Source organism: Giraffa tippelskirchi, chromosome 12 (genome assembly GCF_054371585.1).
Source record: "Giraffa tippelskirchi isolate mGirTip1 chromosome 12, T2T-mGirTip1v1.2.pri, whole genome shotgun sequence".
NCBI classification, from domain to species: domain Eukaryota; kingdom Metazoa; phylum Chordata; class Mammalia; order Artiodactyla; family Giraffidae; genus Giraffa; species Giraffa tippelskirchi.
The window spans coordinates 5,199,754-5,223,772 of record NC_137286.1 but is presented as its reverse complement, the minus strand read 5'-3'; the positions used below and the strand labels follow the sequence as shown (position 1 = coordinate 5,223,772).

Here is a 24,019-nt window from a genome sequence, read left to right as displayed (position 1 = left end):
GCGAACAGTTTTTTATTTTTGTGAAAATGCTGATGTCTGCCTTAGGACACTCTCTCTGAAAGTTTTGCTTTTGATTTGCAGAAAGTAGAACGTTTCTAAGGTGGGAATCAATTACTTAAGCACTGACCAAGTGAATCGAATCAGAGGCTAGTGAATAGTGGTGCCGAGTCCTCTGGAGCAGCCCTGACTGACAGACAGAACCCAGCGGCAAATAGCCATGTGCAACATTTTAAATATTCAATCGCCCTGTTAAGTAAAAAGGAACAGATAAAATTAATTTCAGTAATATCTTTATCTAAAGTACTGTATCTAAAATATTATAATTCCAACATGTAATCAACATAGAAATTATTGATGACTTTTTGGTTCGAAGTCTTTGAAGTCAGGTGTGTCTTTTACACTAGTATCACTCCTCAGACTGGCCCCATTTCTGCTGCTCCTGGTCACACGTGCCTCAAGGCATGGCCTTGGTCTGTGCAGCTCCTGAGTCCCCCTGAACTGAGAAGGAAAAGTAACTCAGATCTCTGTTACATTATTGCATTTAGCAAATGGACTTGAAATTGCTGGGCCAAATAGAATTTCCAGATTTGTGCAGTATTCCTTGCCCTGAATTGGGTTTCACTGCTTCTGGAGATTTCCAAACGCTCTGTGAATTGCTCCTGATTTCTCTGTTCCTGACGAGAGCACCGTGGAGACTCTGCCCCCTTTAGCCCCCTAGTCTGTAGCCAGCGGTCCCTGAGCAGGAACATAACTGACAGGGCTTCAGCAGCAGCCCCCGAGCTCGAGGCAGCCCCTGTGCTCTCTATTGGGGGGAGCGGGGAAGGCTCTTTTTGGTGACTTGGAGCCCTTTTGACAAATTAATGGAAGTTATTAACATAGTCGCTGAGAAAGTCCAATGTGCTTAAGCCACAACGTTGTGTGCAGTCTCAGGAATATGGATCCAGGAGCCAGGCTGCACACCTCCAGCGTCGAGCGAGGTGTGTGGCCGGCACCCATTTGTGAGGGATGGGAGGGTTGGGGGGCTCACGGCACACTGGACAGGTGGCAGAGAACAGATGCAGAGCTGGCACCTGCAGTTGCCCCCGGACAGAGCTTTCTAATTTAAAATCTTTTAATGCTTCATGACACGCGACATTTCCTAAACACAGAGGTTTTGCTTAAACACACGCATGCAGCAGCAACCCCTCTATGCAGAATCCCACGTTAGAGCTGTCCAGAGACTTCCCTAGGGGTCCAGTGCTAAGACTCCGTGCTGTCAATGCAGGGGTCTGGGTTCAATCCGTCATCTGGGAACTAGGTCACATATGCCCAGGGGGAAAATTGAAGATCCTGTGTGCCTCAAATAAATATTAAAAAAAAAAAGAAAAGAGGTTGCACTTTCTATTTAAAAAAAAAAAGGAAGAAAGAAAACTGTCCAGAAAGCTTAATACAAAGCCATAGGAAAATAAACATGGGCTGAGCACTCCCAGGCTGCCAGGCGTCGGGGAAGATAAAGTCAAACCTGGTGACTCCTCTCCCAGAGCCCACAGTGACAGACCCAGAAACAGACCTTGTAGTGGGATCTGAGCTGCAGACCTGGGGGTGGGGGACCTGACATGCAGGTGCTGCTGGGTGTGTGCTGAAAAGGTTCTGGCAGAGACGGCAGAGACGGAGCCTGAAAGCCCTCCTCCCACATGGTGGGGGTGGGTGGGGTGGGTGGGACGGGGCCGAGACTGGCCCCCACAGCTCCCGAGCGCTGAAGCCCGGGCGGGCTTTACACCACTTCCCGCAGGGGACCGCTCCTCTTCAGAGGGGTTTATGTGAGGACCTGACGTTGTCAGATTTGCCTTTTATCCAGTTACCCTTGGAACTGACTGTGAGAGGTGGGTTTGAAGCCGCTATAGCTGGAGACAGGGAAGCCCATTAGGAATCTGAGTTAGTCCAGCTGAGAACTCCTGGGGTTTGATCTGGGCTATCGGTTCTTGGCAAATAATTCGATGAGGAATAGGAAAGGATTTCCAGATTGCCTGCCAAATAAGTTATAGTAGCTTCTTTTAATAGAAACGTACTAGATACTCACCTGGCAGGGGAGATACCATGATCACGAAGGTGGTTTCCCCAGGGAGAGGCTTTCCATTGCACCACGAATGTGCTGACCCTTGTGATTTCCCCAAATGTGGGAAACTCAACTGCATAATTTGTGGTTGTGGGGGACTGCATTCACACTTTCCCCTAAGGGGGAAAAAAAAGCAGAAACTGTTCGAAGAAAAGCTGGGCACAGAGACGATGACAGAGGAGCTCCTTCCAGTCGGCGTGTTGATACCATCCCATCTGAGGGTGGTGAGCCTCCTGCATAGGGTTGACGGAGTTAGAGCCGCCTGTGAACTCTGGGTGGGAAAGGGCTGTGGAAAAGGGGGGGCCACAGAGGGGCAGGAGCCAGTCGAGGAAGCTTTGAGGGGATCTCTTCTTGTAGGGACACCGAGGCCCAGAGAGGGGGCTCGCTTGTCCGAGGCCAGTGGGGGATGGACGGGAGACTCAGGACCAGCTGCCCGAGTCGCGTGCCTCCTGGGCCAGGGCTCTTTCCTCTGTGCCCCAAGGGGAGTCTCTCCTGAGTTTAGGATTATATGGAGGCTGCTAGCACATGGGATTAGCCTGGCATCCTTCGTGTTTGCAGGGCAAGGAGTATCTAGGAAAAGTTCTGGGTGACAGTTACTATCCCAAATGCCAGGCTAGAATAGGTTTCTTTATATATATGTATAAAAATAGCCCATTGCTTTTGTACTTGCTTTACAGTACACCCGTGGTTTCTAGGTCTGCTGTCGCCTGGTCAGTCCCAGGGAGCATAAGGATCAGTCACCTTACTAAATCATCTTATAGGTGATGAAATAGGCCAGGGGTAGAGAGGTGACGAGATTTGCCTGGGGCCCCACTGCCGCTCAAGCACAGAGCTTGCACTGGTCTGCATCTTGTGGTGCCGAGGTCAGGCCATTTCACAGTCACGTTCTGTACTTCCTCCATCCAGCGGTCCTCTGTTTAAACACCTGCCCACATCCGGTCCCGCGTCGGGGCCTGGGGCTGCAGAGATGACCAAAGCAGCGTCCTGCCCAGTGGCTCAGTTAGGTGGTGGCTTCCCGGAGGACACAGCACTGCAGGAGACACGGATGGATGGAGCGAGGTGTTGTTTGCCCTGCCTGTTCCCTTGCGGGTTCACAGGTAGGTCTGTTCTCAGTCAGTTTGGGCAAGACCTTGATTAATCATTTCCCGGCTGTGAACTCAAAGTTGAAAAAGAGACTGGTGTTGGTGGGAAATCAAGATGATTAAAATTTTAGAGCTCAAAGGCTTTGTGAAGAGCTGAAGTTGATGATCTCCTCAGGGCCTGGCAGCTGGAGCAGCTGGATCTAGTCACTGTCGAATAGATGACTTCAAGGCAGCGACTTCGAAGACACTCTGCTGAAGTGTTGGGTGGGTGTGCACCCAGAGGAGGCAGAGCTCCGTGGCTGAATGGACCTGTTGTTAGAATGCAGAGATTTTAGCAGCATGTGTCAGAAACAGATACATTAGTTCACAGATTGCAGGCCAGGATGATAGGGGGTTTTTTTGGTTTTGTTTTTTAATTTTTAAATCATGAGCTCTGTTATTAGCTAGATCTAGACTGATGAAATTGAAGTGCAATTCATGGAAGTTGAAGAGTCCCCCAAAGTAGGAAGTGCCCACCCAGGGTTGTATGGAATGTGATTCCACTGCTCTGCTGAAAAGATCACACTGTAATGTAAAGTAGCAAAAATGATGTCATGGTGTGACTTTGATTTGGCTTGGAGATGGGGGAAAAGGATAATTCTTGCAAACATTGATACTTCATAGTAATTACTTACGGTGGAATTTTCTCTCAAATTTTTCCCATCACTGAATGAGCTGCATTCCTTAGTTGAGAGCTACTGCTGGAGACCCCTGTGAACAAATAAACTGGCACCCGGATAAATGGCTTTCTGTATATTTCTAGAGCTCCATGCCCCTCTGACAAGCTTCTGTGACGGTGACATGTCCTGCCTTTCAGGAGTTTTTCCCACTCATTGTTTTATTTAATTTTCACAACCAGAGTGGAAACGAAGAAGTTGAGAAGAAGCTGGCTCAGACCAGACTCAAAATCGTTTGAGAGTCAGTGCTGACTGCTCAGGGGGCCTGCCATCCCGCCCCCTCATTTTAAAGGTGAAATGACTGTCCTGGAAGGTAACTCGTTTCCCTGAGGCCCGGAGCCCGGCAGGTGTAGCTTGGTGTCCCCCACCCCACCACACCTGCCCGGTGCATCCTTGACTCCCTCCCGCTCAGGCCATCAGTCACAGGAGAAGTGTTAGTGGGAGCTAAGCCATCAGCAGCAGAACTGCCTGAAACAGCAGCCAGGCTTTTTGGACAAAGATATTTTTTAAGAAGACAGTTTTTTTTTTTTTTTTGAAAAATTAGCTCATTAACGAAGTAATTCTATCTCCTGTCAGCAGAGGCTAAGGAGCTCAGCTATAGCTGAGCTGAGCTCAACTATAGCTCCCTAGTAACAGTTTTCATTGGCCACACTTAGAAGCAGCATCATTGGCTTCTGTGGAATAGAGAATTTAAAAATAGACTGGACTTGGTTTGCTGAGCAGGGAGGGCTCCTCAAGGTGAGCTTGCAGTCCTCTCGCTGCGAGGACAGGCAGGACAGGCAGCGATGTGCAGAGAGGCGGGGGGGGGGGGGCGCTCCCTGCAGTTAGGTGGCCGGCCTCCAAACAGGGCCTCTGCCTCCACCACTGGAGGCCTGTGTGCTTGCCCTCGCAGCGCAGCCCTTTCAGAGGGACCTGCCCCTACCCCCCTGCACCCCCTTCGTGGGCTGCAGTGGCTGGTGCAGGGCTGGTGCAAGGTGCTTGTCAGCTTCCCGAAAGGGTGCTGACCGAGGCCTGCCCTGCTCTGCAAGCTGGGTAAAGCATTTCATCCTTCTGAGCTTCAGAAAATATGTTTTTATCTTGGCCTCTCCCACCGACCGACCGACCGCACTGATGACTGTTGGGGTGACTGAGAGTGTGAAACCAGCCTCTTTGAACGCAGATCACTGTAGAAATGTTAACGGCTGTTCTAGCTAGGAGTCAGAAATAGACCTCCGCTGCCTACCTCCTCCTCTGCTTTTCTCTTTCCCCTCGGCTCTCTCCTCCCCTCTCTCCCTGTGCTGCTCTGACTCTAGGACTCCAGCATCCGTCGAGCTCCTGCCCCGGCCCCCGGCCTTCAGGCTCGTTTCCTCTGCTGCCAAGGTGTAGAGCGGTGTGGGCTATATGACCTGGGACACCTGTCTGAGGTGCCAGGTCCCAGGAGACCTGCATTCAGCTTCCAGCCCTTCCACTAACTTGCTGTGGCTTTTTAAATGAGTTGCTTCTTCTCTGCGGGCCTGTCTCCTTCACAGCAGGCCTGCTCCACATTGGCACAGTTGACGTTTGGGCCCAGGTGATCCTTTGTTGTGGGGGCTGCCCTGTGTATTGCAGGATGTTTACAGCATTGTCAGTCTTACCTTCTATGTACCAGTAACCTCTCTGGTTGGGAGCCTCTGCTTTATAATGTTGTTGTTCAGTTGCTAAGTCCTGTCCAACTCTCTGACAACGAGGCTCCTCTGTCCATAGCATTTTCCAGGCAAGAATACTGGAGTGTGTTAGCATTTCCTTCTCTACGGGCTCTTCCCAACCCAGGGATTGAACCCATGTCTCCTGCATTGGGAGGCAGATTCTTTACTGCTGAGTCACCAGGGAAGCCTCACTGATTTTTAATAGAGTAAGGGTAATCATAAAACCAAGACCCACTCTGCAAATTATCTTGAGCATCATATGAAATGGAGTGAGGTATTTTCTAAAATCTAGAACAGTCTTCTGCTGCCTTAATGCCCTGTTCGTGCCAAACCTACACAGTCACCGTTCCTAGCTGCCCCGCCTGGAAACAGGCCTCTGCTGTGCTCTCAGGTCACCCCATGCCTCCCCAGCAGTGCCCTTGCGGCGAGCAGTGTGTTGCGTCTGACTGTCTCGAGTGCAGGGCTGTGTCATTTCACTTCACATCTCTGATGTTTCACGCAGTGCGTGTCATGTCACAGATGCCCCATACATGCTTGTTAAGTGAATGAATCTCTGCCTTGAGGACAGTGCTTTTTCACTTTTCCCCATCCATCATCTGCTTTGATGCTCACCAGAACTCTGTCAGCCAGAAAGGGCCGGGGTTCCTTCTCTCCCCTCCTGTGGCTGAGACACGTGAGAAAGGAGGAGGTGGGACAGTCAGCCTCGGTCCAGCGACTTCCTCTTGTGCTGCGCCCCTGCTTGGGGAGCTGGGGGAAGGGACTGGCCATAAACTCAAGTGTTAACTACTTGTCTGCTTTGTTCTGTCCCCAGTGTATTAATTAAGACTAAATCACTCCATGATGTTTGTTCTCCCTGTGTGTCTGTGTTTATGGTTAACCGGCAGAATGCATTGTGGAATGAATCGATGAATTCCTGGAATGCTCTGAGGCCATTGTGAGCCCTGATCATAAGCAGTCTTGACAGTTTTTTCCTCCAGCCATTATCCTGAATCCCATGAAAGCCAAGTTGACTTCCAGCCTAATTAGAGCAGTAGGTCACCCAGAAGCAGCTCAGAGCAGAACTAAAATCTTGAGAAGAGACCTGTCTGATGTGAAGTGATATTTTCCCTCCATCTTGTCACTGAAAACAAAAGTGTTGATATTTCAGATGTAGGATTCCTTTCTCTTTAAAGGATTCTGAGACAGTGAACCTGCAAGATTGAAAACCCAAAGGGTCAGAAGAACCCAGGAGACACTGTACAAAAGCAGGCATTGGGTTATTTGTTGTTGTTGTTCAGTCACTCGGTCGTGTCTGACTCTTTGCTATCCAGCCAGCTCATCCTCTGTCATCCTCTTCTCCTCCTGCCCTCTAATCTTTCCCAGCATCAGGGTCTTTTCCAGTTAGTCTTCAGCAAACACAAAGTTGATTAAAAATTTTGACAGTCAAAAGGAGTCGTGGACTAAGCATCAGGAGGCTTGGTTTCCAAATTCAATTTTGCAACCACTGTTTTGAGACCATAGACAGATCTGTTTCACGTGACCTGAACCTCTTCATGAAGCCATTAAACCCAAAGACAGAAACAAGTCATCTGTTCAAACAAGAGTCCATTGGGCCAGCTTTGGCAATCGCACAGAATCAAACTCAAACAAATCATCCCATCCAGTCTCCTATAAAACAGATGGCCGTTACACTTAAAGCTGACTGGATGGCCTGTGTCAAACCCAAACAGTTTTCCCGCTCTAAAGCAGGAAGCACAGCTTGTCCATCTCTGGACTCCAGCATCGAGCACATTCCCTGCTTGCAGCCACTGGCCCTGATCACCTCCCTCGGCATCCCATACAAGAAGCATTCCGTGTCTCCAGTGAGCTCCATTTCATAGGCCCAGAGCTAGTGCTCTCGTTTCCTTTCGTCTCTCAGCCAGTCCTTATGTTTTCTGATTTCTGTTTGCCTCACTGTCTTAGTCACCCTCTCAGAATGTTTCCAAGGGGCCAGGACCTCTCATATTGTGATATCAAAACCTGATCTCAACATTCCTTCTGGGCTCCACCCCTGACAGGGCCTGGTTACATACTCCAGGGCCTGTATCACCAAATAACTGAGTCAAATACCCATTCAGTGTTCCTGATTCAAGTTCTGAGTTCTGATAATGAGATGTGTGTACGATACCAGTAAGCTTATTACCTCGTAATTTTTCAAGATGACTTAGGGAGATGTTGGACAATTGATGTTTGGCAAAGGTGCGAAAGCAGTTCAATGAAGAAACCATTGTCTTTTCAGCGGATGTTCTGGTTGAACAGTTAGATGTAAATATGCCAAAAAAATGAACTTTGACCTAACCCCTACACATTGTACAAAAGTTACCTCAAAATGGATGCTAAATCCAAATGTAAAATACAAAACTATAAAAATTCTGGGAGAAAACTGGAGACAACCTTCATGACCTAGGGTTAGGCGAAGGATTTAACCAAAAGCAACCATCCATAAAAGAAAAAAAGAGACAAATTGGACTTAGTCAAATTAAAATAATTTTGGTTTCATCAAAATTAAAAACTGTTACTCTGAGAAAAGACACTGTGGGGGCAATGTAAAGGCAAAAGACAGACTTGGGAAAAATCATTGCGTACCCCAGAGGACCTGTCTTTAGAATTAACAGTTCTAAAACAGCCCAGTTTTTAAAAAGTGGGCAAAAGATTGAATAGACATTTCACCAAAGAGTATATACAGATGGCAAACAAACACATGAAAAGATAAACAGCATCATCAGTCATTAGAGAAACACAAGTTAAAATTACAGTGAGGTATGACAACACATTTACTAAAACGGCTGAAATAAAAGAAAATCCTGACAGCACCAACTGCAGGTTCGAGTACAGCTCTCTGGCTTTCCTGGTAGGAATAGAAATGGGACAGCTTCTCTGGAAGACAGTGCTATTGGCAGCTTCTTAGAAAGTTGAGCATATAACCCAGTAATCTTAGTCCTAGAGATTGCACTAGTATAACGTTCTGTGAAAGGAAACTGTGGCAATGGAGAACAGATCAGTGGGAGAAGGTGTTGAGGGAGGTGTGAGCATGAAGGGGTAGTGGAGGGAGTTTTGGGGGTACGGGAACTCAATCTGGTTTCGGTGGTGGTTACTCATATCCAGACAGGCATTAAACTCATTCCAAATGAAGTGAAAGTCAAAACCAAGGCAAAACAAAGGTTCAGAGGAACAAACAAGAACACCAGTAGTTGGAATGATGAAAAATGGTTTCTCACTATCCTGCTCCTTTGGATTTATAGTTACGATTTGTAGTTAACCGAAACTAGCTAATGTGTCCTTTTATCTTCAAATGCTTGTTAAAGCCGTTGGATGTCACTGAAGGGAGGCAGAAGGCTTGGAAACGTTAAAATACTCAACTTACAGCTTGAGAAGTTAATTGTTCTTGGGTCAAGTTCCTGGACTTCCCTTAAAGCCTGAGCATAGTTCAAGTTCATGGGCATTGCCTCGAAGTCAAAGAGCACATACACTGCAACAGCTGGATTCTGGGAAGGCCTCTTTAGTCAGAAATCCCGTTTCATTTTGTTTTCACTTCATTCTCTAGAAGGCTGACATAACTTAAGAGTTGTCACCCTCCGTGAGGTCCTTTCTACTGGGATTATTTCTGATGTGTGCCAGAATGGTGAGGTGATTTTCCTCAACAGCCTGCAAGTCCCACCAATTCATAACTAACCCATTTGGAAACATTGCATGCTGTATTCGGGGTATTTTTTTAAATCATAGCTTTCAGTTCAGTTCAGTCGCTCAGTCGTGTCCGACTCTTTGCGACCCCATGAATTGCAGCACGCCATGCCTCCCTGTCCATCACCAACTCCCGGAGTCCACCCAAACGCATGTCCATCGAGTCAGTGATGCCATCCAACCATCTCATCCTCTGTCGTCCCCTTCTCCTCCTGCCCCCAATCCTTCCCAGCATTAGGGTCTTTTCCAATGAGTCAACCCTTCGCATGAGGTGGCCAAAGTATTGGAGTTTCCGCTTCAACATCAGTCCTTCCAATGAACACCCAGGACTGATCTCCTTTAGGATGGACTGGTTGGATCTCCTTGAAGTCCAAGACAGTGAAGAGTCTTCTCCAACACCACAGCTAAAAAGCATCAATCAATTCTGCGGCGCTCATCTTTCTTCACCATCCAATAAATCATAGCTTTATTCAGACATAATTTACATACCATTAAATTCATCCAGTTAAAGTATACTGTTCAGTACACTTTAATACATTCTGTTTTGCCGCTGATACTGCAATGAATTTTGGACCATTTTTGTCACCAAAGGGGAACTCTACCGCTTAGCCGTCCTTTCCCACTTCCCCCCAGTCCCTGCCCCCAGCAGCCACCAAGCTACTTCTGTCTCTGTGGATCTGCCTATTCTGGGCGTTTCAGTAAATGGAATCATGTAATGTGTGGTTCTTTGTGACGAGCTCCTCTGGCCGAGCCCGAGGTTTTCAGGGTGCCTGCATGTTGTCCGTGCGTCACTCTTGGAGATGGTGAATTACACAAGTCCGTCCAAGAAGCAGCGCTTCCTCTAGTCCCTCCCTGCAAGGGGACAGAGGTGCAGTGGAGGCATCACTGTGATAAGTGAGATTTGTGAGGTGATGGAATTCCAGTTGAGCTATTTCAAATCCTACAAGATGATGCTGTGAAAGTGCTGCACTCAGTATGTCAGCAAATTTGGAAAACTCAGCAGTGACCACGGGACTGGAAAAGGTCAGTTTTCATTCCAATCCCAAAGAAAGGCAATGCCAAAGAATGCTCAAACTACCGCACAATTGCACTCATCTCACACACTAGCAAAGTAATGCTTAAAATTCTCCAAGCCAGGCTTCAACAGTACATGAACCATGAACTTCCAGATGTTCAAGCTGGTTTTAGAAAAGGCAGAGGAACCAGAGATCAAATTGCCAACATCTGCTGGATCATCGAAAAATCAAGAGAATTCCAGAAAAACATCTATTTCTGCTTTACTGACTATGCCAAAGCCTTTGACTGTGTGGATCACAATAAACTGGAATATTCTGAAAGAGATGGGCATACCAGACCACCTGACCTGCCTATTGAGAAACCTGTATGCAGGTCAGGAAGCAACAGTTAGAACTGGACATGGACCAACAGACTGATTCCAAATAGGAAAAGGAGTACGTCAAGGCTGTATATTGTCACCCTGCTTATTTAACTTATATGCAGAGTACATCATGAGAAACGCTGGGCTGGATGAAGCACAAGCTGAAATCAAGATTGCCGGGAGAAATATCAGTAAGCTCAGATATGCAGATGACACCACCCTTATGGCAGAAAGTGAAAAAGAACTAAAGAGCCTCTTGATGAAAGTGAAAGAGGAGAGTGAAAAAGTTGGTTTAAAACTCAACATTCAGAAAACTAAGATCATGGCATCCGGTCCCATCACTTCATGGCAGATAGATGGGCAAACAGTGGCTGACTTTATTTTGGGGGGCTCCAAAATCACTGCAGATGGTGAGTGCAGCCATGAAATTAAAAGATGCTTACTCCTTGGAAGGAAAGTTATGACCAACCTAGACAGCATATTAAAAAGCAGAGACATCCAACAAAGGTCCATCTAGTCAAGGCTATGGTTTTTCCAGTAGTCACGTATAGCTGTGAGAGTTGGACTATAAAGAAAGCTGAGCACAGAAGAATTGATGCTTTTGGACTGTGGTGTTGCAAAGGACTCTTGAGAGTCCCTTGGACTGCAAGGAGATCCAACCAGTCCATCCTAAAGGAGATGAGTCCTGGGTGTTCATTGGAAGGACTGATGTTGAAGCTGAAACTCCAATACTTTGGCCACCTCATGCGAAGAACTGACTCATTTGAAAAGACCCTGATGCTGGGAAAGATTGAGGGCAGGAGGAGAAGGGGATGACAGAGGATGAGAGGGTTGGATGGTGTCACCAACTCAATGGACATGAGTTTGGGTAAACTCCAGGAGTTGGTGATGGACAGGGAGGGCTGGCGTGCTGCAGTTCATGGGGTCGCAAAGAGTCGGACACGACTGAGCGACTGAACTGAACTGAACTGACTCCATACAGACATTCTGGGGAGAGCAGACCAGAGGAGAGGAGAGGGGCGGGGCCTTAATTTACCTTCCATATCTTTCTATGGTTTTGAGTTTTCTAACTTGAAACAAATAGAACTTTAAAGCAAGGAGTATCTGAGTGGAGAACTAATGCCTCCCACTTTTTTTAGTTTGTATCTCTCCATTTTAAGAAAAATCTAGTAAATCATATATTTCTAAAATTGCCCTGGGATGGTTTATTTAATTATTTCTCCCCATCATTTTTTCATTACATAGTTGAAACTACGTTACATACGTATGTGCTCATGATTATTTTTTCGTATTTAATGTTCCCCTGGATCCCTCATCATGTTTTTTCTCCTTAAATTGTTTGATATTAAAATTGCTACCAAGTGTTGTTTTTATTTATATTTGCCTTATAACTTTCCATTTATTTTCAGTCTCAAAGTATCCTTTTGTTTTAACTGGGTTGTGTTGACTGGATAACTCTGGTTCTTTTTTTTTTTTTTAAATCCATCCCAACGTGTTATATTCCCTGTCTGTTGACCGGTGATTTCAACCCCTTTACCGTAGGTCATGACTGTTGGCGCAGCCGTTTTCAGACTGGGGCACGGCCACTCCTGGGGGGCTGTCGGGCCTTCCCAGGGCTGCACTGGCAAAAGCAGCGTGAAGGGGGTCCGTTTCCAGAGCTCCCGGTTCCGTGCGCCTGGGGTGTGCTGGCTCCCCTTCCTCACGTGACCCCTTGCGGTTCCGCTTTTCTCACTGCATGGAGAGAGGCAGGCATCTCGCTTGCCCTTCCCAGATCTTATGAAGAGCCGTTGCCGCAGGATACAGTAACTTTTCGGTGGACCAAACTGAGGAGTAATTTGAGAATGCATTGGCCCTGAAGGAGCCTCCCGCCAGCCAAGTAAAGACAGCATCTGTAGGAAACAGCGAAGGGGGCAGCTCTTGTTTCATCCAGGCTGCCAGTTTTGTGCAGAGTGCCACACCCCTACCTGTCTAGTTGTCTGTTCTAAAAATAAGAATTCTCTCGCTGTGGTGTGGATAAGCATGCTAGAGTTGGAAAATTAGTCAAGTTTTTTCTGAGTAGAAAGTGAAGCTGATGCGGCCAGACAGTTTGATAGAGCAGACAGGCTCTGCCAGTGAAGTTTTAGGGCAGACCTCTTTCATAAACGGAAAGAACTTAAGCTCACATCTTAAATTGCATTTATAAATATTAGCATATTTAATGGACACATACCATGTATGATGTTTCTAAGTATTAAATCCTTCGCAATCATGCTGAACTTCCTGTCGTGGTCCAAGTATGGGTTGGAAAAGAATTCCAGACATGAGACAGATTGAGAGGGAAATAAAGTTAATTAGAGCGGGAGACGCTGTCAGCACAGCGGGCCAGCTCAAGGGAGAGCCGACGTTGAACAGGGGTCCTAAGTCCACTTTTACAGCCAGGGTGGAAGGAGTGGAATGGGGTCTTGCGGGTCATTTGCTGACTGAATGAGGCATGTATACTGGGTGGAGGAGAGCAGGGCAGAGACCTTCTCCCTAAGGGGAGGGGAGGCAGGTTATACTGTTCCACTAACAGTTACAGCACGGGGGCCGGAGGGGTGAGAAGGGTCTGCTTTTCCTGTCTCTGCGTTCCCGGGCCCTCCTTGGTTTTAAGTGCGCTTTCGTCCCTGGGTCACCACGCTTCCCATAAAAAATTATAGATGTCGCCTTAAAAGTATGCAACAGGGTATATAATTTTTCTAAATATTTCTAGAGGGTACATAAGCAGAAAAACTGGGGGACTAGAATAATACACTTATTTCTTCTTAGTCTGTATTTTCTATTTTTAACACTGTTTTTCCTTTGTTTTTTTTCCCCCCTCCCACCCCCACCCCCATTCTAATGTACATACTGAATTTCCTTAAATTGAATTGAAAACTATAGATTCTCTTTTTATTCTCCTGGTTGCTACTCGCCGCTTACTGTGACCCATGCTAACTCTTCTTTTTCATTATCTTTGTTTTAAGTCTGGTCAGTGTCTGTGGCTTCCCTCAGTCTTTAGTGTTCTCTGACCTCTCTCTTCCTTGTAGAGTAACCCGCCCCCACACACAAGGAGATTTCTGTTCAGAGTTATAAAGGCACTTCCTTAAAAAATGGTTTCTGATTATCATTGCTTACTCAAACATAGTTAAACCTCCGGCTGTAAGAAACTTTATCAGATTTTTGGCCCCCCCCCATTTTTCTAACCATTTTAATCATTTTGCAGTTTGCAATTCAGTGATGTTTTTTACAACACTCTGTAACCATCATTACTCTGTAGTTTCAAAACCTTTTTATATCACTTCAAAAAGAAACTCCATACTCATTGAGTTGTCTCTTCCCATACCTCCCTACCTTCCCCCCATATTAATTATATTTTTAATTTTTTTTTTTTTTTATGTTTTGCTGTCTTTGGGGGCTCTTGCTGGTTGAGGAGAGACTGCCCTTCTCAGGGCTGGCTAATTGCTGTAGACAGTAAATTTGTTGGTTAGTCCACTTTTTGTATACACAGCAGCCAGTCTGGAGTCCATACTCTCAACCTCCTCTGTCTGACTCACACACCAAGCCAGTGTTTCTTCCTGCCCTAAATCTTCTCTGGGCCCCACAGCCTGCTGGAATTATTCAAACCAGCCAATCCTAGTCTGTTTACCCTGCTCTGCTTTCCCCACGGAAATTCCGAGAAAGGCTGCAGCCCCTGGCCTTCCGCCCGCTCCTTCCTGCCTGCGGACCAGCACTGGAGCCTCTGCAGTACCAGAGCTTTTGGTTCAGGGAGAACTGTGAGTAACGTTAAACTTTCCTTTCAGTGGCACTGTTGTCACTCAGTCACCGTTACAGATTGAGATCTAGACACAAAGTACCACCTCCCTGACAGTGGTGATCTGTGTCCTGTCTCTGAGTTTCTCTCTCTGAATTCTACATTTCGCGTGTTAATGGAATCTTAGAGTGGGTGGCCTTTCATATCTGGCTTCCTTCACTTAGCATGATGATTTCAAGGCTTACCTACCTCCTTTTTATGGCTGAACAGTGTTAAATTATATGCTCCCACTTTTTGTAACTAGTTATTTCTTCCTTCATAAATGTTCTTTTATGCTTGAATATATCCAGTAAAAGTTCTTCAAAGTAAGATCTGTACCTAGTAAACTAAGATCTTATATACCTGAAAATGCATTTCCTCCTCATATTTAAATAATAGTCTAGTTTGTTACGGAGAAGGCAATGGCATCCCACTCCAGTACCCTTGCCTGGAAAATCCCATGGATGGAGGAGCCGGGTAGGCTGCAGTCCATGGGGTTGCTAAGAGTCGGACACGGCTGAGCGATTTCACTTTCACTTTTCACTTTCATGCATTGGAGAAGGAAATGGCAACCCACTCCAGTACTCTTGCCTGGAGAATCCCAGGGACGGGGGAGCCTGGTGGGCTGCCGTCTATAGGGTCGCACAGAGTCGGACACGACTAAAGTGACTTAGCATTAGTTTGGTATGAAATGCAGGTATCGAAGGTTTTCCCTCTAGAATTCTGAAGATAACATCCTATTGTCTTATTGCAGCTAGGATGTAGAAGTCTGGTCTGACTTTCATTCTTTTATTGGTGATCTGATTTTACACTTGGAAAACTTTTTAGAATTTTTCTCTTTGTCTGATGTTTGTATCCATTATATTGTTATAATCTGGGTGCGTGCACATGCACACTAACGTTTTTTATTTATCAATTCTATTTGTCACCCTGTGAGCCTTTTCAGTTTAAGCTATTAGGTCTTTCTTGGATTCTGAAAAATTCCGTCATTGTTTCATCTTTTTGTTTTTCTTTCCTTCTTGGATGCCCTTTTCACAGGAATTGGTATTTTTCTCCTTTCCTTGTTTTCCCTTCCTGATGTGTCTTTTGTTGTGTTGTGTTAGTTGCTTAGTCATGTCTGACTCTTTGTGGACCCCTGCACTGTAGCCCGCCAGGCTCCTCCGTCCATGGGATTCTCCAGGCAAGAATACTGGAGTGGGCTGCCATTCCCTTCTCCAGGGGACCTTCCCAGCCCAGGTCTCCCACAGTGCAGGCAGATTCTTTACCATCTAAGCCGCCAGGGAAGCCTAGATCAGTTGTGTGACCTGATTTTGTGTTTTTCATCTCTTGTCAGTTCTTCTGCTGAGGCTGCCCATTGAGTTCTTTATTTCAACAGTTATATTTTTACACTAAACAATTGCTTGGTTCTTCTTTCTCATTGCTTATTCCCACCTTATAATTGTGGTGGTGGTTTAGTCGCTAAGTCATGTCCAACTTGTATGACCCGTCTTCCTGTATATCTCCAATGATTTTATTATGCTTGTTAAATTTTCAAAGTGTTTCCCATGGTATAGGTTGTCTACAAGAAAAGCTTCTGTGTGTTTCATTTACTCTTACACTACTCTACTACAACACTGCCTCACTTTTTAAATTTTTATTTATTTTTATTAAGTATAGTTTATTTACAATGTCATGTTAGTTTCTGGTGTAAAGCAAAGTGATTCAGTTCTATATACATATATGTATATATATGTTTGTGTGTGTGTGTGTTTCAGATTCTTTTCCATTATAATTTATTACAAGATACAGAATATATTCCCTGTGCTATATACGACCTTATTGTTTATCTCTTTTATGCATACTAGTATGTATCTGTTAATCCCAAATTCCTAATTTATCCCTCCCCTCTCTTTCCCTTTTGGTAACCCTAAGTTTATTTTCAATGTCTGTTAGTCTGTTTCTGTTTCCTAAATAAGTTCATTTGTGTCTTGTTTTGGATTCCACATGTAAATGAGCTCACACAGTGTTTGTCTTTCTCTGTCTGACTTACTTCACATAGTATGACAATCTCTAGGCCCATCCATGTTCCTGCAAATGGCATTAATTCATTCTTTTTTATGACTGAGTAATATTCCGTTGTATATATGGGCCACATCTTCTTTATCTGTTCGTCTGTTGATGGACACTTAGATTGCTTCCATGTCTTGCCCATTGTAAATAGTGCTGCTATGAACATTGAGATGCATATATTTCTTCAAATTCGAGTTTTCTCCGGATACATGCCCAGGAGTGGGATTGCTGGATCACATGTCATATGGTAACTCTGATTTTCTAAGGAACCTCCATGGTGGCTGCACCAATTTGGATTTCCATCAGGTATAGGAGGGTTCCCTTTATCCCACACCCTGTCCAACATTTGTTATTTGTAGACCACCATTGCTTTACTTCTGACACCAGATGTGTGAGGTTTTCACACGTGAAGCATTTCGGCAACACCAACTGGGTGTCCTACAATTATATGGAGATAGCGTCAGATCCCGCAGGTTAAGGATTCTGTCCCACAAGGCTGTCACCACCCACCCCACCCCCACCTCTGCTTCAGATATCAATCACAAATCCAGGTTATTACCTGGGCTTCCCACCAACTGGCTATTAATGGAAGGCTCCCATACCCCCTTTGTGGGGTTCAGTTAATTTGCTGAAAGCTTGTAGAACTCAGGAAACCAGTTTATTACAAAGGAGGTAAAAGGATACAGATGAAGTCAGATGTAAAGATATAAAAGGCAGAGTCCAGGAGGGTCCTGAGCACAGGGGCTTCTGTCCTCCTGTTGAGGTTGTCCTGCCCTCCCAGCTCTGGATGCATTGTCTTCACCAGCCTGGATGCTCTCCAGACCCTGCCCTTCGGGGATTTTATGGAGGCTCCATTAAATAGGCATGATTGAGTTCATCGGTAGCCAATGATAACTGAACTCAACCTTCTTGGAAGCAAAGGCTGTGGATTGTAAATTACAACCTAAGGTGGTTCCCTTAGGGGCTTTCCAAAAGTCACTTCATCAACATAAACTCAGGGGTGGTTGAAAGGTGCTTGTTATCAATAACAAAAGACAACGTTTCAGTTTTATCACACAAAGCTATTTCAGGAAGTGAAGACTAAAAGACCAAGTATTATAACAAGGAATGCTTCCATTGCTCTTATACTTGGGAAATTCCAAGAATTTGGAGAGCACGGAGCCAAAGACAGGACAAAGAGGAAATATATATTTCTTATTATACATCACAGTTTTCGTCATTTCAGTGAAGCCTTTCTTTTAAATCTTTGTTTTATAGCGCTTACACTTCTTAGAGATACTACAGTTTTCCCTGCGAGTTCATTGTTTTCTCGGAATGTTCAGTTGCCCCGCTAGTCCTGTGGATTTGTGCTGCAGATGAGTTTGGCCAGGAGCTTAGTTGCGATAAGCTCCCCTGGTGGCTCAGATAGTAAAGAATCTGCTGCAATGCAGAGACCCAAGTTTGATCCCTAGGTCAGGAAGACCCTCTGGCGAAGGGAGTGGCAGCCCACTCCAGTATTCTTGCCTGGAGATTTCCATGTACAGAGGGACAGTCCGTGGGGTCACAAAGAGCATAACTGAGTGACTAACACTTTCACTTTAGTTGAGATGGAAGTTCCTTGGGCAGATCACCATAGTAATATAGACAAAGCCCAGCTCTTCCTTTTCTAAATGCTTAAGTTTGAAAAGCAGGACCGTATCTATATCCTCTCTGTACCACCAATAATTCTTGTCTTTTAATCCCAGTCTCTGCAGCAGAACAGTTCTGAACACCCACTATGTACCAAGAATTGTGCTGGGCACAGGTGGTTATAAAAGATGAATAAAACATGGCAGCTCCTACCTAAAGGAAATCATCTCTGACAACTAAATTGATAATGTTGTTAAGTGCTGAAGAAACACAGCAGCAGGAACGACTTTCTCTGGGGCGTGGGGGGCAGTAAGTCCCTCACTGAAGAGGCAGTGTGTAATTGGGTCTTAGAGGGGGGCAGTAAGTCCCTCACTGAAGAGGCAGTGTGTAATTGGGTCTTAGAGGGGGGTAGTAAGCCCCTCACTGAAGAGGCAGTGTGTAATTGGGTCTTAGAGGACAAAGGCTGACCGCAGTTGGTCATGAACCTTGCTAATTGCTCTCGACACTTGAAGAGTGATTTAGTGAGACAGTTATGAAATGTCCTGTTTAAGGAAGCACCCTATAACGTGTTATTACGAATTGAGCTCAGCACCTAGTAACGCTGTTCAGGGTATAGTCGGTGCAGGGTAGATGTTGATTTCATGAATAAATACATGAATAAAGAAATGAAGGAGAAGGGCACCAATGATGGTCACTAACTCGGAGTAGTCATTTCTCTGTCCTCTTTTTCTCTACTCCTAGGACACAAGGACCTTCTACTCAGAACACTGCCTTCTTTTTAACACAAATTCTCATGAAAACCCAGTATTATATAACCATGATTTTTTTTCCTGTATTTCTTAAACAAAGACTCTTTTATACTCAAATATCCCACCAAGACTGAGTAGAAGAGAGATTAGTCTGTTTAGAGAAAAGGAAACTAAAATCAACAGATGACTTAAGCCACACAGCAACTAGATCTTAACTACATTTCCTAAGTAAGCTATCTTTTAGTATAGCTCACGTAATTTGTTTTCAACCATTCTGCTTCCTTTTGGGATCTAGCCACGTGGAAAATACCTCTTTCAATTCAAGTCAGTATAGTTGTCATTTATTGAGCATGATCCAGAGCCAAAAATGCCTTAGCATTTAATATCCTATGTGACATTTGGTGCCCCTCAGCTTCACTTCTTTATTCATATATTTATTCATGCAGTCAGCATCTACCCTGTACCTAGTATATTCAGAACAGCGTTACTAGGTGCTAACCTCAATTTGTAGTAACAATTATAAGGTGCTACCTTAAACAGGACATTTTTTAACTGTCTCACTAAATTGCTCTTCAAGTGTCAACAGCCCCTATCCTATTTGTCCAACATTTTCTATTTCCCTGACACAGTTGACTTAGAAATTGGTGCTGCACCTGCAACCCATAGTTATTAATATAACCAGTTCTTTCACTGAACATGAGGCAGCTAGCTCAAAAGTGCACGACGTGAATGCCCAAGTACATATAGCATGCCAATAAGGAAGCATGGGCTAAAGTCCATATCTCATGAGGCTCTGGCCGTAGATCTTTCCACATTTCTTGCTCCATCTCATAATTCTACTCAAGTGCTGTATTAAAGCCAGATGGTAGAGGGTTTTTTAAAAATGCCCCCCAAAATTCACTCTTCAGTTCAGACGCTGTCGTGTCCGACTCTTTGCGACCCCATGAACCACAGCACGCCAGGCCTCCCTGTCCATCACCAACTCCTGGAGTCCACCCAAACCCATGTCCATCAAGTCGGTGATGCCATCTAACCATCTCATCCTCTGTTGTCCCCTTCTCCTCCTGCCCTCAATCTTTCCTAACATCAGGGTCTTTTCAGTGAAGCAGCTCTTCGCATGAGGTGGCCCAAGTATTGAAGTTTCAGCTTCAACATCAGTTCCTCCAATGAACACCCAGGACTGATCTCCTTTAGGATGGACTGGTTGGGTCTCCTTGCAGTCCAAGCGACTCTCAAGAGTCTTCTCCAACACCACAGTTCAAAAGCATCAGTTCTTCTGCGCTCAGCTTTCACATCCATACATGACCACTGGAAAAACCATGGCCTTGACTAGATGGACCTTTGTTGGCAAAGTAGTGTCTCTGCTTTTTAATATGCTGTCTAAGTTGGTCATAACTTTCCTTCCAAAGAGTAAGCATCTTTTAATTTCATGGCTGCAATCACCATCTGCAGTGATTTTGGAGCCCAGAAAAATAAAGTCAGCCACTGTTTCCACTGTTTCCCCATCTATTTCCCATGAAGTGATGGGACCGGATGCCATGATCTTAGTTTTCTGAATGTTGAGCTTTAATCCAACTTTTTCACTCTCCTCTTTCACTTTCATCAAGAGGCTCTTTAGTTCTTCTTCGCTTTCTGCCATAAGGGTGGTGTCATCTGCATATCTGAGCTTATTGATATTTCTCCCTGCAATCTTGATTCAAGCTTGTGCTTCCTCCAGCCGAGCGTTTGTCATGATGTACTGTACATATAAGTTAAATAAGCAGGGTGACAATATACAGCCTTGACGTACTCCTTTCCTATTTGGAATAGTCTGTTGGTCCATGTCCCGTTCTCACTGTTGCTTCCTGACCTGCGTACAGGTTTCTCAAGAGGCAGGTCAGGTGGTCTGGTATTCCCATCTCTTTCAGAATTTTCCACAGTTTATTGTGATCCACACAGTCAAAGGCTTTGGCATAGTCAGTAAAGCAGAAATAGATGTTTTTCTGGAATTCTCTTGATTTTTCGATGATCCAGCAGATGTTGGCAATTTGATCTCTGGTTCCTCTGCCTTTTCTAAAACCAGCTTGAACATCTGGAAGTTCACGGTTCATGTACTGTTGAAGCCTGGCTTGGAGAATTTTAAGCATTACTTTGCTAGCGTGTGAGATGAGTGCAATTGTGCGGTAGTTTGAGCATTCTTTGGCATTGCCTTTCTTTGGGATTGGAATGAAAACTGACCTTTTTCAGTCCTGTGGCCACTGCTGAGTTTTCAGATTTGCTGGCATATTGAGTGCAGCACTCGCACAGCGTCATCTTTCAGGATTTGAAATAGCTCAACTGGAATTCCATCACCTCCACTAGCTTTGTTCGTAGTGATGCTTCCTAAGGCCCACTTGACTTCACATTCCAGGATGTCTGGCTCTGGGTGAGTGATCACACCATCGTGATTACCTGGGTCTTGAAGAGCTTTTTTGTACAGTTCTTCTGTGTATTTTTGCCACCTCTTCTTAATATCTTCTGCTTCTGTTAGGTCCCTACCATTTCTGTCCTTTATCGAGCCCATCTTTTCATGAAATGTTCCCTTGGTATCTCTAATTTTCTTGAAGAGATCTCTAATCTTTCCCATTCTATTGTTTTCCTCTATTTCTTTGGGTTGATCGCTGAGGAAGGCTTTCTTATCTCTCCTTGCTCTTCTTTGGAATTCTGCATTCAAGTGGGTATATCTTTCCTTTTCTCCTTTGCTTTTTGCTTCCCTTCTTTTCACAACAAATTCACTCTTACCTGTTACCTATTTATTGAAGCCAAGAAAAGAGAGTAGAAACATGTTTGGAGAACAGAAAAAGTGAAGGATGAAAGTAAAAGGCACATTCCCACAGTGATGATATTTAAACTCAAACTGGTATCTTTAGGAGAAATGCTCAAGAAATAAAATATAATGCCCTTTGATACCTTAATAATCATAATGAACTTCTGCTTCTGGCTGCTGCTGCTGCTAAGTCGCTTCAGTCGTGTCCGACTCCGTGCGAACCCATAGACGGCAGCCCACCAGGCTCCCCCATCCCTGGGATTCTCCAGGCAAGAACACTGGAGTGGGTTGCCATTTCCTTCTCCAATGCATAAAAGTGAAAAGTGAAAGTGAAGTGGCTCAGTCGTGTCCGACTCGTCACAACCCCATGGACTGCAGCCTGCCAGGCTCCTCTGTCCATGGGATTTTCCAGGCAAGATTACTGGAGTGGGGTGCCATTGCCTTCTCAGCTGCTTCTGGCTATGACAGAGTAATTGCTATAAACTTGTCATCTTGACAGAAACAACTATGAAACTGAACAAAACATACAAAATTCCTGAATATATGAAGGATGTTGAAACTCATACGAAATATTAAATTCTTAACAATTTTCAGGCACTGAACAGGCAGCACAGTACTCTGAGTCGAGAAGCCCCCGTGATAAGCCCCGCCATTGGTCTAGCTTTGTACCTGGAGTTTCCTTCTGGTCCTGGCACAGAATGGTGGAACCCAAGCTAAAAGTTGATCTTAGTGAGCTCAGCACTCAGATATTGGAGTTCCAAGCTTCTGAAATAGCTGGATGTTGCAGGGCAAGGAAATAGGGAAGAGGAAGCCAGGTTGAGTTTTGTGTAGGGATTCACTTTGGGGTTGTTGGCCGAGGGCTGGCTGTGAATGAGTGGAGTGTCCATGAGGCCTAGCGCAGATGGCCTTCTGTAGGGCTGAGAGCTGAACGATGCCGAAGATCATGCAGTGCTGGGGGATGCTAGAGATGCCTGTCAACCCAAATGAAGAGACCTCACTGAGCACCTGGGTATTCAGGTGAGACCTCAGAACAGCTATGCTTTAGGAATAAGGACTGTGCCCTCGAGAAAGGGACATACCCTAGGACTAAATTCAAAATGGAACTAGAACTTGAGAAAGAATTAATCCAACCTTGATAGCACTAAAAGGACCTGCCAATAATATACCTAACAGCCGGGACAAACTCAATACCTTTAAAGGAAGACACCATAATCCAGACTGAGTGTATCATAACAATGTCAAACATAAATTTATGGACATACAGTCAGAAGATATGACCTATACTTAAGGGAAAAAATCAGTAGACAGGTGGCTCTGAACTTGAAACTAGCAAACAAGTACTTCAAAGTTGCTGTTATAAAAATATGTTCAAAGACTTAAAAGGAATGATGGATAAAAAGAGCAAACAGATGGAGACAGAAATGGAAAATATTAAAATTTTGCCAAATGGAAATTATAGTCCTAGAAATAAAATTTTAAAATTCACTGGATGAGGGAATTCCCTGGTGGTCCAGTTGTTAGGACTCCATGCTCCCACAGCAGGGGTCATGGATTCAGTCCCTAGTCAAGGGACTGAGACTCTGCAAGCTGTGTGGCCCAGCCAGAAAATTCACTGGATTAGATTACAGGTGGATCAGAGACAGCACCAGGAAGTGTTGGTGGACTTGGAGACTAATCAATAGGAGTTATCTAATCCGAAAAACTGGAGAAGGCACTGGCGACCCACTCCGATACTCTTGCCTGGAGAATCCCAGGGACAGAGGAGCCTGGTAGGCTGCAGTCCATGGGGTCGCTGAGAGTCAGACATGACTGAGCGACTTCACTTTCACTTTTCACTTTCATGCATTGGAGAAGGAAATGGCAACCCACTCCAGTATTCTTGCCTGGAGAATCCCAGGGATGGCGGAGCCTGGTGGGCTGCCGTCTGTGGGGTCGCACAGAGTCGGACATGACTGACGCAACTTAGCAGCAGCAGCAGCAATCTAAAAAACAGGAAAGTAGTACTGAAAAAAATAAACAGCCCTGGTGACTTGTGAGATAATAGCAAGAGGTGTGCATATGTATAATCAGATTCTGGAGGGAGAGGGAAAAGGGAATGGGACAGAAAAAAATTGTTTGAAGAAATAATTATCAAAAATGTCCCACGTTTGGTGAAAAGCCTTAACTTAGACATTCAAGAATCCCAGTAAACCCCTAGCAGGATAAATATATAAAGAAAACCACACCTAAGGCCGTCATAGTCACAACTGCTGGAAACCAAAGAAAAAGAGAAAATGCTAAAAGTGTCCAGAAGGAAAATTACATAGAGAGGATGATTATATGACTGATGGCTGACTGCTGTCAGAAGACAGTAGAACAATATTTTTAAGGTGCTGATAGAAAAAAAAATATTTCAACATTCTCTATT

General features: G+C 45.0%; 1 protein-coding gene, 1 long non-coding RNA gene and 1 other non-coding gene across 7 annotated transcripts in view; 2 read left to right on the top strand and 1 right to left on the bottom strand.

The window, feature by feature from the left end:
- The window catches only part of EVL (Enah/Vasp-like), a 145,834-nt gene that overhangs the window by 56,741 nt on the left and 65,074 nt on the right, over positions 1 to 24,019 (top strand). The gene's annotated exons all lie outside the window — the stretch shown is intronic.
- LOC145530755 (U1 spliceosomal RNA) lies at positions 2,052 to 2,214 on the top strand. Its single transcript, XR_014072055.1, has one exon. It is a non-coding gene; the product is annotated as a U1 spliceosomal RNA (small nuclear RNA).
- On the bottom strand, positions 16,553 to 21,798 carry LOC145529410 (uncharacterized). Its single transcript, XR_014071194.1, has 2 exons — positions 19,389 to 21,798; positions 16,553 to 18,567 (listed from the first exon to the last, which is right to left on the bottom strand). It is a non-coding gene; the product is annotated as an uncharacterized LOC145529410 (long non-coding RNA).